A 13,240-nucleotide genomic window follows, 5' to 3' on the forward strand; every position below is an offset into this window, starting at 1 on the left:
AAGCATGGCCTGGTCTGAATCCTCTCCCATGGAGGATCTGCATTCCTTGGTAAAGCCTTTCCAGTGGGATCTCTGGATTCTCTGGAACCTGAGGATGAGGCTGGCAAGGGGCAAAGGCAGAATTCCTTTTGTCTGCCTCAGCCATTCCCCACTATTGGATTTGCAGGGAATGCCCTGACGAAGGCAGGAATGATGAGGAGATCTCCATGTTCTCAGAAGGCTAATTTATTACTTTATAATAATATAATTTATAATTTTAATTTATATTATTTAATATTTATATTACAATATTTAATTTATCATTTAAATTATAATTTATATTTATATTTATTACTTTATAATACTATATTATATTAAAGAATACTAAACTCTACTAAAGAATACAGAAAGGATACTTACAGAAGGCTAAAAAGATAATGATGAAAACTCGTGACTCTCTCCAGAGTCCCGACACAGCTTGGCCCTGATTAGCCAAAGAGTGAAAACAACTCAGAGCAGAATCCAATGGAACAATCACCTGTGGGTAAACAATCCAAACACATTCCACATGAGCACAACACAGGAGAAGCAAATGAGATAATTATTGTTTTCCTTTTCTCTGAGGCTTCTCAGGTTCCCAGGAGAAAAATCCTGGGCAAAGGGATTTTTCAGAGGATGTGAATGTCACACTCCACCTCCTGGAGCAATGGATCTGTGTTTTACCTCATCTTGGCTTTTCCTCCTGCAGGAGCCCTTCTTGCTGGATTTGACACCAAAAATTCCAGCTCCAGCATTCTCAGCAGACCCGGCAGGGCCAGACCCGGGTTAAGAGGCTGAGGGTGGCACTGAGCTGGTTTTTCCTGCTCTTCCTGCCCAGCCAGAGCCTGGCCTGACCTCCCAGGGCAGTGAGAGCTCTGCCGTGCATGATTCAGGGCTGGGATAAACCAGGAGGTGCCAGCCCACATCCAGACCCTAAATTTAGACAGAGGAGAAAGTCCATGAGTGTGTGACAGCAGCAGCCTCGGGGCACGGGGCTGGGGCCACATGTCCCCTGTGTCCTTGAGGAAGAGGAGGGTGTCACACTTCTTGCTCCAGAGGTAAAACTCCGGGGTTTGGCCCCCGATCAGCAGTTGGCACAAACCAATGAAGGATTATCTGAGCCTTTGTGGGCTCCCAAAATCTGCTGGCAGGACACAGCCCTGCAACAGGAGAGGTCAGCACCGAAAACTGCGCTCTGATCTCAGCTGCTCTCAGGTTTCTCCTTTCCGGAGGCGCCGGGTGGGCACATCCTGCCCCGGGCACGGGTCTGGCTCCGACACAGCCCCGGCACGGCTCAGGGTCTCTGGCAGCTCCTTCTGCTCCTGGCTGCGTGTCAGAGCCCTGTGACACCCGCAGCGGGAGTGTCCTTCAGTCCCTGTCCCCTCGGAAGGACGCGGTGGCCGGGCAGGTGTTTGTCCCCTCGCTCCTGCTGTCCTTGCAGGCACATGAGCTGGCTGGCACGCCAGGAGCAGGAATGCTTCCATGCACCCTGGAGGGACCCGTCCCGCCCCCATCACTGTCCCCTGGTCCCTTTGATGGTGCCACCAGATGGCAGTGCCGGAGTGAGGCACGGCCGGACACCGGGACGGTCACCACGCTCTGTCCCTGCCGCTCCCGGAGCGCCGCGGGCACGGCCGCCAGCAGGGAGAGGGTGACAGCGGTGTCCCCAACCAGAGGCCACCCTGCTGCCACCCCCCCCAGCGTCAGCCCCTGTGACGGTGTGCACAGGGGTCCCAGGATGAGGGAAGAGACGAGGATCTGACTCCATGTTTCAGAAGGCTGATTTATTATTTTATGATATATATTATATTAAAAATATAATATAATAGTTTTAATATATTATAGTATAATATAGATCTGCTTTCCACACCTATATATAATTATATTTTAATTATTTAATATATATTACATATATATTATAATATACACTAATTATAATATATTATCCTTTCTTCTAAAAGAATAGAAGAAAGAATTTCCTCAGAAGGCTAGCTAAGAATAGAATATGAAGGAATGAATGATAACAAAGGTTTGTGGCTCGGCTCTCTGTCCAAGCCAGCTCACTGTGATTGGCCATTAATTAGAAGCAACCAACTTGCACCAAACATAGATGCACCTGTTGCATTCCACAGCAGCAGATAATCAATGTTTACATTTTGTTCCTGAGGCCTCTCAACTTCTCAGGAGGAAAAATCTTAAGGAAACGATTTTTTGTAAAAGATGTCTGCGACAAGTCCCTGGTGTCCCTGTGTCAATGTCCCGGTGTCCATGTCCCTGTGTCGATGTCCCCTTCCCAGGAGGGGCTCTGGGCAGGGAGGGCCACCCCAGGCCAGGCGGGAGCAGCACTGTGAGAGCCGTGTGACAGCAGTGTCACAGAGCTGTGTCAGGCCCAGTCTCACCTCACCCCGCACACAGGGAAATGTGGGGTGGCACCAGAGTTCAGGGGCAGTGCTGGGGAAAGTGAAACAGGAAAGCCTTATAAATATGATTGCCTGGCAAAAGATTTTGAGAATATGGAAACTGTAAGCAAGATTGACATGAAAGCAAGCTTTGAGATCCCTCAGTTACTGAACAACTGGAAAACAATGGCATGGCCAGCTGAAGGTGATCCCCTTTGGATCAAACAATCCCCTCTGCTTGCAGACAGGCCCAAGGCTCAGAGCAGACCCTGCCAGCTTGGCAGAAGGGGCCCAAAGAGGAGTTTTTAGGGTTTAAAATGTAACCCAGTGTGGGAATGTAATGATTCTTATAGGCTGTGTGGAAATGCTGTAGGATTTGTATCTTGTACTAGATTGGTTAGTGAGAATGAGAATATTCAGCACAAAAGAAGATTGATGGTATTGTAACGGGAACCTTACTCTCTCACCCTCTCATCCTCTCTCTCCCTCTCTTCTCTGGGCCCTGCTCTGAGCTGTGGCTGGCAGCTCCCAGCAGGGCCCTGCACCCAGGCCCTTTGCAATAACCCACAAGTTCCCAGCCCTGGCTGCAGAGATCTCTGGTCTGTGTCCATCCTGACCATCCTACCCCCCAACACTCCTACAGGACAGGGGGCTGCCTGCAGCCATCCCTGCTGGGAGCATCCCTGTACCCAAGAAAACTCCTCTTTTTACCCCCTCTGCTTCTTCTCCTGCATCCCTCAGCATCCCCCAGGCATCTTTCCCCCAGTGTGATTCATGAGGGCTGACAAAACCTCAGATAAGGTTCATGAGGGCTCAGGGCCCCATTTCTGCCCCTGTGGGGGCTGTAGGGCTGGGGGAGCAGGGCCTGGAGCAGCCTGCCAGGGATGCCTGGGGAAACAAACCCTCTCATGTGACTGTATCTGGGACAATACCAGCTTAGCTGAGGGTGCAGCCAGCAGGAATCCTGCTGTTCCCGAGCCCTGCTAGTCATGGATAAACCTACATTAGAGCAATTAATAATAATTAATCATTGGGACTGCGTTTGGAGAAGCAGCTAAACCCAGCAATGCTCTCCAGAGCATTGGGCAGGCAGGGAAATGCAGCCAGGGCACAAGGTACAATTTTGGGGTGATGGGTTTGGGGTGATGAACCCCTGCTCTGTGGGGCTGCCCTGTTTTTGGCCTGCTGGGGGCTCTGGGGTGGCATTTAGGGCACACAGGACCCTTCCCCTCTGGCCCCAGCTGCAATCAGGCCCATCCCAGCCTTGGGGGTCCCCTCCTCACCCAGTGCTGCAAGGAGGGGCAGGAACGGAGCCCCCCAGGAGCCTTTGCTCACTCTGCTGGTCTGAAGCCCCCAGGTGAGAGTGGGGACAGGCACAAGGCCAGTCTGGCATGGGCAGGTTGGGTGCAAAGGGCTGAGATGGAAGCAGCCCCTGCCCCTGGCCCGAGGATGGCTCTGAGGCAGGCGGGGAATTGGTTTCCCACTAAGCTGCTCTGTGATAAACAGAGACACACACGGGAGAAACAGGCAACTGCTGGGCCTCTAATTACAGCCAGCCAGGGTGTTCAGGGTCACAGGAGCTGGGATTCACACCAGGGGTAATGAGGGGATGATTTTCAGGAGGAGCATTGCAGGAATCTGCAGAGCCTTGTGTGCCTGAGCTCTTTTGTTGTCCATTTCATCCACCAGGACCCTCCTGTCTTCCCAGCCCAGGACATCTTGTTGAGATTTTAGCTGACTAGAGATGAGAAAAGTACAAGGCTGTGGCTAGTTCCAAGTCCTGCACCTGCAAGATAGCATGTCCTTGGGCCTAGCTAAGTATGATAACAAGCAGAGAGAGAGACGTGAGAAATAGAGAATGTAAGCCCAAAAAAATGAAGAAGAGTTGATGGTATAGTTTAACCAATAGATCGCTTGGCTTGCAGAATATTCTTAAACTTATTACTTGCTGTATAAGTGTGTGATGCTCTCTTCAATAAACGGAACTTGCTGATGTCTCATATTGAGCCCCGAGTTTTCCCTGCACCCGACAACATCTCAAATCCCAGAATCATGGATAACAGAATATCCTGAGCTGGAAATCCACAAGGATCATCAATCCCAGCTCTGTCCCTGCCCAGAGCCACAACAATCCCAGCCTGGAGCAGTGTCCAAAGGCTCCTGGAGCTCGGGCAGCCTCGGGGCTGTGCCCACTCCCTGGGGCACCAGCGCTGCAGAGCCGCCCAGCACAGGAGCCTGATGGAGCCCCAAAAACCCCTCTGAGCCCTCTGACAGCCTTCCCACCCCCTGGCATTGCTCCAGGCAAACTCACTGAGCAACCATGGCCCTCCTCAAGGAACTTTTGCAGTTTGAGATGTCTCAAAGGCCACTGGGGTGACACAGAGGCTGAGGGGTTGTCACTAAACCTGTCCCTTGTCATGTCCTGGGGTCTTCTCCCCACAGCGCCTCCCATCCAGGGAGGTGAAGGGCTGGGAATGCTGTCCTTGAATCCTGTCACCCTGATCTTTTAAAAGATTTCTAAGCCTTCTGGTGTTTACAATCTTGTAATGAACTTTCTCACACCCTTTATGTAAATAATTTATTGTTTTGCATTCTTTTATGAAAGAGGAGAAATGTGATGGACTGTTGGTTTGTCCAGTGTCATTGGAGAGGTGGCACTGTCACCCTCCAATCCACTGTCACTTTTGGAAATCTATAAATGTTGGAGTCAGAAATTTAAATGTCCCTTTTACCTTGAAAAGAGCAGCGTGTCTGCATCGTGTTATTTGTGTCCTACAGTGACAGAATCCTGCTTTGTCCTGGGCTCCCAGACACAGGGACAGGCTGGGAAAGCTGCAGTGCCTCCCCGCTGAGCTCGGACAGATGCTGTTTGTCTTTCTGCTGGCGGTGCCCAGACGCCTGCCTGGTGATGGATGGCAGTGTCACAGCAGAGATTCTGGGCTGCCACAGCCACTGGGGCTCTCATGGGCTGGAAAATTTGAGGGGTTACTCCACTGTGAGCTGATTTATTCCCCAGGGATCTGAGTCACAGAGATGGCAGGGCGGGGAGCCTGCAGGAGGAAGCAGCAGGGTGAGACCTTGCTCTGATGTCCTTCATCCACCTGGCAGGAGGAGCTGCTCCTTCCCTTCCCTTCCCTTCCCTTCCCTTCCCTTCCCTTCCCTTCCCTTCCCTTCCCTTCCCTTCCCTTCCCTTCCCTTCCCTTCCCTTCCCTTCCCTTCCCTTCCCTTCCCTTCCCTTCCCTTCCCTTCCCTTCCCTTCCCTTCCCTTCCCTTCCCTTCCCTTCCCTTCCCTTCCCTTCCCTTCCCTTCCCTTCCCTTCCCTTCCCGCTCCTGCTTAGATCCTCAAGACCTGAGCCCCTCAATTTTCTTTCCTGGTGTCCAAAGCCACCCAAAGTCACCCAAAGCCACCCAACATCACCCAATGTAACCCAAAGCCACCCAACATCACCCAGCATCACTCAGTGGTCATCCAAAGCCACCCAACATCACCCAATGGTCACCCAAAGCCACCGAAAGCCACTCAATGTCACCCAACATCACTCCATATCACCCAAAGACACCCAATGTCATTCAAAGCCACCCAACATCACCTAAAGCCACCCAAAGCCACTCAAAGCCACCCAAAGTCACCAGCCTTCCCCCAAACTCTCTCCCCTGAGCCCCTCCCCGCATTCCCCACGTCCCCTGGCTGACAGGACACCTCCTGGGTGCACAGGGACCAGGGCAATGCCGTGGGGATGGAAATTCGGGAGAGCTGCCCAGGGCACGTGTGGGTTTTGAGCGTCTTCATATGCGGCCTGAAGGATTCTCCCTCTCAGAGAAGAGTTAATGAGCCATGGAGATCCAATTAGACTCCTCTGCTCAACCTTTCACCTCCTTCGTGCCAGTTAAAACCAAAAAGAGGAAAAAAAATAAAAAGAAAACCCCACAAGTGGCGGCGTGCAGACAATTAGATCAGTGTCTGCTTAATGAACTCATGGATCCAGCAGGAATTAGCCAGGGCACGAAGTGCAGTTTTGGGGTGATGGGTTTGGGGTTGACAAACCCCTGCTCTGTGGGGCTGCCCTGCGTTTGGCACCCTGGGGGCTCTGGGGTGGGATTTAGGGCACACAGGACCCTTCCCCTCAGCCCCCAGCTGCAATCAGGCCCGTTCCAGCCTTGGGGATTGGGGGGTCCCCCTCCCCACTCTTGGGGAAGATGAAACAGGAAAGCCTTATGATTGTCTGGCAAAAGATTTTGAGAATATGGAAACTCTAAGCGAGATTGAAATGAAAGCAAGCTTTGAGATCCCTCAGTTACTGAACAACTGGAAAACAATGGCATGGCCAGCTGAAGGTGATCCCCTTTGGATCAAACAATCCCCTCTGCTTGCAGACAGGCCCAAGGCTCAGAGCAGACCCTGCCAGCTTGGCAGAAGGGGCCCAAAGAGGAGTTTTTAGGGTTTAAAATGTAACCCAGTGTGGTAATGTAATGATTCTTATAGGCTGTATGGAAATGCTGTAGGATTCGTATCTTGGACTGGATTGGTTAGTGAGAATGAGAATATTCAGCACAGAGGAAGATTTACGGTATTGTAATGGGAACCTCACTCTCGTATCCTTTTACTCTCTCACCCTCTCATCCTCTCTCCCCCTCTCTTCTCTCAGCCTGCTCTGAGCTGTGGCTGGCAGCTTCCAGCAGGGCCCTGCACCCAGGCCCTTTGCAATAAACCACAAGTTCCCAGCCCTGGCTACAGAAATCTCTGGTCTCCATCCATCCCCATGCTCCTTCACCCCACCCTGTGTTTGTCAGAGAGGCAGGAGCAGAGCTGAGCCCATCCCCAGCCCTGTGCCCACCCTGCAGAGCCTCTGTGGGGTGCAGACGATCCCTCCATGCATTTGGGGTTTGCTGCCTGCGCCCCTTGTGCTCCCAGAGCTGTTCTTTGTTACCCACAGCAGCCAGCCGTGTTTCCCACCGTGTTTTTCCGGGATCAGGGATCCTAACCAGCTCCAGATGCTCCAGATGTGCGGGAGCAGCAGGGTGGGAGCAGAACCCAGGGCGGGGAGAAGGGACCGGGACCGGCGGTCACCTGGGGCATCGCGGGGTGACAGATGCCACCAGCACGGGGTGACAGATGCCACCAGCGCGGGGCTGGCGCTGTCCCCCCGGTGCTGGCAGAGCCCCCCCGGCTCAGCCGAGCCCCACGTGGCCGTGCCGAGCAGATTTTGCTTGGCTGCCTGGGCTATATTTAGCCGCCTGTAAAAGGGGTTAGCGAGCAGCGCTGGAGCCAGTGGCACAGCTAAGAATGTCAACGTAAGAGCAGCCAGGGATAAAAAAAGCCCAGGCCGGGCGCTGGGAGCTTTGCACAAATCCCCGCGGCTGCGGGAGCTGGAGGAGGGCAGGGCTCATCTCCAGCACCACCCTGTCCCCACACCTGGAGGCTCCTCATGGTTTTTGGTCCGGTTTGCAGCATCCCTGCGCTCAGCTGGGCTCTCAGGGGTCAGAATTGGACAGTCCAGGAGCAGGAATGTGGAGGAGTGAGTGCAGTGTATGAAAACAAGCTGCAGCTTCTTCTCTCCCCGCTTCACTCTCTGCAACAAGGCTTAAAGGTGCAAAACTTATTATTCAGCATAAACAGAACAGACTGTTGGGGATAAAAACATCATATAGCCAACCCAGGACATTGGGTTTGGTGACACCCCCAAGTTCTGTCCTCTCTGTGCCCAGGCAGGAGGCACAAGGTGCTCCCCGAGCTGGGAGGTGTTTGTGAGGCTGCACATCCCCATCCAGGCATCTGCGAGTTACTGGAGCATGGAGAATGGATTTGAGCGCTCCTGGTTTTGCCCATGAACACATTTTTTTGGGGATGCTGCCTTTCTGCTCCGTTAACTCCAGCACACCTTTCCTCCCAACGCTCCCCTCGCCGCCCTGAGCTGGCCCCTTAAAGCAAGAACGGGGCAAATCCCATCACATCCCAGCTCTCCCCACAGCATCCCAGCTCCTCCCAACCCCATCCCAACCCCATCCCAGCCCTTCCCAGCACATCCCAGCTCTTCCAACCACATCCCAGCTCTTCCTGCCATATCCCAGCTCCTCCTAACCCCATCCCAATTCTTCCCACCCCATCCCATCCACATCTCAGCTCTTCCCATCCCAGGTCTTCCCACCACACCCCAGCTCCTCCCACCCTATCCAAGTTCTTCCACCCCGTCCCAGCTTTTCCCATCCCAGCTCTTCCTGCCTCATCCCAGCTCCTCCCAACCCCATCCCGGCCCTTCCTAGCCCTTCCCAACCCCCTCCCAGCTCTTCACATCTCATCCCAGCTGTTCCCAGCACATTCCAGCTCTTCCCATCCCAACTCTTCCTTCCCCATCCCAGCTCTTCCTTCCCCATCCCAGCTCATCCTGCCCCATCCCAGCTCTTCCCAGCACATCCCAGCTCTTCCAGCCCCATTCAAGTTCTTCCACCCCATCTCAGCTCCTCCCAGCTCTATCTACCCATCTCAGTTCTTCCCATCCCAACTCTTCCCAGCCCCATCCCAACTCTTCCCATCCCATCCCAGCCCCATCCCAGCTCTTCCCACCCTATCCTACCCCATCCCAGCTCTTCCTGCCCTTCCCGTGCTGCTCTGAGCTGTCCTGACCTTGCCTGGGCTCACTTCTGCCCGTGCAGCCCAGGCTGTGCCCAGAACTGTGGGATTCCAGCCAACCCCAGAGCCAATGCACAGGCGAGGTGGTTTCCTGAGCTAATTCCCAGAAATAATCTGCACGTTCTGCTGGTCCACCGGGGCAGGGGATGAATATTTTGGTGGCTGAGCCCCGAGAGAGGCACTTTGAGTCATTCAGTGCCCCTTTTTCCCCAGCTCCTGTGATGAGCTGGCAGCAGGATGAGCCTGGGGCTGGGATTGGGTCTGGCTCTGGGATCCACCTCACCTTTGGGTCAGGAGGGAGCTTCTGCTGCTGCAAAAACAGCAACAAATCATTCTTTTGGTTGAAATTTTCCATTCTGCCGGGGACAGCGAGGCTGCAGATGAGCTGCAAAGACCTGTGCAACTCACTGCAGATATTCCAGCTGCCCTGCCAGCCTGAGCTAGGGGATAAATCAGGAAAAGCAGCTCGTGTGCTGTCCCCCAGCGGGGCAGGATGCTCTGGGCAGGGCTCACACTGAGGGGAGAGGATCTGCAGAAGCTCCCTGATGTCCTGGGGGCAGATGGAGCTGCAGAATCGCCGTGCCCTGTGAAGGACAGGGCGGAGCAGCACACGGGGATGCAGATGGCAGAGTCCTGGAGCACGGAGGGTGCCTGGGAAGGGCACTGCTGCAGCCTGACATGGCCAGACTCTGCTCAGCGTGATGCCCCAGCCTGCCTGGTGACAAATCCTCTCCCTGGGAGCTCTGTGCTGGCATTTTCCCTCTGCTTTGAAATCCTGCAGGCAAGGAAATGCTCTGGCTGCCTCTGCCCCCCAGATCTCACAGGCAGGAAGGTTTCCCCCGAGGGCTGAGGGTGTTTCCTGCAGGTCCATCCCTCAGGAGCCACCTCCATCCCTCCAGGGTGGCCTCAGGGCCGTGTCCTGCTGCAGCTCATGGAAAGTCCCAGCCCCCAGCCAGGGAACAACTTGCAGGTCCCCAAACCCTGTGACCCACGTCCCAAAATAGCCCCTAAGGGAGGCACTGACGCAGCCCCTGGGCTCAGGAGTGACCTTCCCTGCACGTCACCTTGTCCCCAGCAGGCAGGCAGGGGCTCAGCTGTCGCAGACATCTCTTTATGGAAAATCCTTTCCTTAGGATTTTTCCTCCTGAGAAGCTCAGAGGCCTCAGGAACAAAATGTAAACATTGATTATCTGCTGCTGTGGAATGCAACAGGTGCATCTGTGATTGGTCTCATGTGGTTGTTTCTAATTAATGGCCAATCACAGTCAGCTGGCTGGGACAGAGAGCCGAGCCACAAACCTTTGTTCTCATTCTTTCTTATTCTATTCTTAGCCAGCCTTCTGAGGAAATCCTTTCTTCTATTCTTTTAGTATAGTTTTAATGTAATATATATCATAAAATAATAAATCAGCCTTCTGAAACATGAAGTCAGATCCTCATCTCTTCCCTCATCCTCAGACCCCTGTGAACACCGTCACACCCAGCCAGGCTGGAAATCACAAAGGTGCATCTAAAAGAGGAACAGCACAGGGCTGCTCTCCCCAGCAGTGACTTTTAGCCCAGATCAGAGCCTGCAGTGCAGGGCAGGGAGTGGAGAACAGCTCTGCTCCCTCCCTGCTGCCTCCAGGAGCTGCCCCAGCCCTGCAGCAGCCCCAGGGTCCGTGGGGATCATTGACCCTCCTGCCCCAGGGGACAAAGCAGCTGGGCAGCAGCAGCAGCTGGAGCAGAACAGATTCTTGATGTTCTCCCAGTTCTGGATCCTGGGTTTGGGGGAAAATAGGATTTAGAGCAGAGCAGAGCAGGGGGCAGTCTGAGCCCATCCTCACTGACTTCACATCCCTGATGGATCAGTCAGGGTCTCCCAAAGCTCAGGAGGGCCCAAATGATAGATTTTAGGCCCAGCTCATTCTGGGAAGAGGATCCCAAGGTCTGCAAAGCCCCAGAGCAGCAGCTGGAGGAGCAGAGGGAGCACAGAGCAGCCAAGGGGCAGCACCAAGCACCACAGCCCTGCCCTGGGCCAGCTCCCAGGGGGAGCTGCCTGAGCACGGAATCATTTTGGAATATTTTTGGAATATTTTTCCCTTCCCAGCCGCTGTCCTGGATCCCTGGGGTTTGTGCCCAAGTTCTGGGAGCTCCAGCTGGGGCTCTGGGCTGAATGCAGGAGGGTTGGGAGAGGTTATTCCATGTCAGCACCGCCCTGGCAGGATATGGAGGCACTCACACACCTCTGGTGTGCCTCAGTTTCCCCAGCTCCCCCAAGGATCACACTGGGGGGGAATTGTTCAGCCTCGGATGAATGGATGCTCTGCCCTTCAGCTGTCCCAGGGCACAGCATCCACCAGGGACAGGGAGAACTCTCCAAGGTGCTCCGAAGCACAGCGGGCTCTCCTCCCGTCCCTTCCATGCCCACATCATCCCCCCCTCCCTCCCAGCCGTCCCCTCAGCCCGCCACAGCGGTGTCACATCCGATCGGGTGCCAGGCAGGATAAACATCGCCGCTGCTCGGCCCGACACTGCTCCGGCGAGGGGAGACAGTCAAGGAGAAAGCGGAGCGTGAGCGGCTAAAAATAGCGGCTGGCGAAGGCTCCGCTCCCCGCCGGCCGCGCCGGAGCCGCCGCAGCCCGAACCCGCCGTGAGCGGGCACCGCCACCGCCACCCGTGTCACCATCCCGGGCATGGCACCGCCACCCGTGTCACCATCCCGGGCACCGCCACCCATGTCACCATCCAGGGCATGGCACCGCCACCCGTGTCCCCCTCCCCGGGCACCTGCACCCGTGTCCCCACCATGAGCGGCCCCGGCCACGGTGTCCCCCTTCCCCGGCTGCCGGAGCCCCTGCCGAGGTTTTGGGGTTCGGGGGCACCAGATGCGAGCCCCGGCCGTGTCCTGGTTGCGCCTGTCGCTGTCCCCTGGCCCTCTGGTGACCGTGGGGCTCGGGGGAGCATCGCCCGTCCGGGGCAGCAGCACCGCTCCCGGAGAAGGGACGGGATGGACACGGGGCTCCGGGCGCTGAGCATCTCCCGTGGCCATCGGCGGCCGGAGGAGCTTCCCAGAGCCGGGAATTTGGGATCACGGCCCAGCCCCGCTCCTGCTGCGAGCAGCGTCCCCCTGCAGGGATGGGGACCAGGGACCTCATCACCAGCGGGGTCCCTCCCAAAGCACACCCCGCTCCCTCAGCCACCTTCAGGGCCACGAGGGACATTTTGGAGCCTCTCACGCACCCCACGCGTTTCCCAGTGGCAGGGATGCCGATGGAAGAGCTGGGAGGGGGTCACTGCTCCTGGCTGGAATTCCGGGCGGTTTTAATTCCCGCTCTGCCTCCCGCACCTCGCTGCCCTGACCCAGGGGTTCTCACACCCATCTCACACCCTCGGCCCTGGCCGTGTCCCCTGCTCAAGGTGACACCGGTGTCAGGCCAGGAGCAGCCGGTGGCATCAGCTCCGTGCCCAGGCTGTGCCCGGCGGGGCCTTGCCGTGATCCGCTGCATTTCCAGCCGCAGTCAGGGTCTCCCAGCCCCCCGCCCCCTCCCCCACCCGCCACACACCGTGGGTGCAGCCACGGATTTTTTAATTCTTTTCCCCCCCATCAAAGATTGGGAGCCTGTCATTGATTCTGGCCGCACTAAATGGAGCTGTGTGGGTTGGGGTCAAATTGTCCTGGTGGGGGAGCTGAGCCCCCTCCACCCACCCCCATGGGGGGCTCTGGGGAGCCGGATCCAGAGGAAATCGGAGCGAAATTTCCCATTTCCCGAGCAGGGCTGGCGGCCACGCCGGGCTGGGGGTCCATGCGGAGCTGGGCACCCGGGGGATGTCACAGCGCTCCCTCCCTGCCGTGTGTGTGTGAGCGCGGGGGGACGCGGGGACACGGCAGCCCGGGGGGGGCGAGGGGCGGCCCCGGCGGCGGGGGGAGCGGGGGGGCGGCGGGCGGGGCCGCGCTGGGTCCCCCCCGCGCCGAGCGGGGGCCGGGCCGGGCGGGAGCGGCGGCGCTGGGCGGGCGGCGGCGGCGGCGGCTCGGCCCCGGTGCCCCAGGGCCGCCTGGAGCCGGAGGCGTCCCCGCGGCTGCTGCCGAGCGCGGAGCATCCTTCCCCCGGCGGCCGGGCTGGCACCGGCACCGGCATCGGCATCAGCACCGGCATCACCACCGGCACTGACACCGAAAACAGCACCGGCACCGGCATCACCACCGGCACTGACA

The sequence above is a fragment of the Zonotrichia leucophrys genome, chromosome 23 (genome assembly GCF_028769735.1).
Source record: "Zonotrichia leucophrys gambelii isolate GWCS_2022_RI chromosome 23, RI_Zleu_2.0, whole genome shotgun sequence".
Lineage (NCBI taxonomy): Eukaryota > Metazoa > Chordata > Aves > Passeriformes > Passerellidae > Zonotrichia > Zonotrichia leucophrys.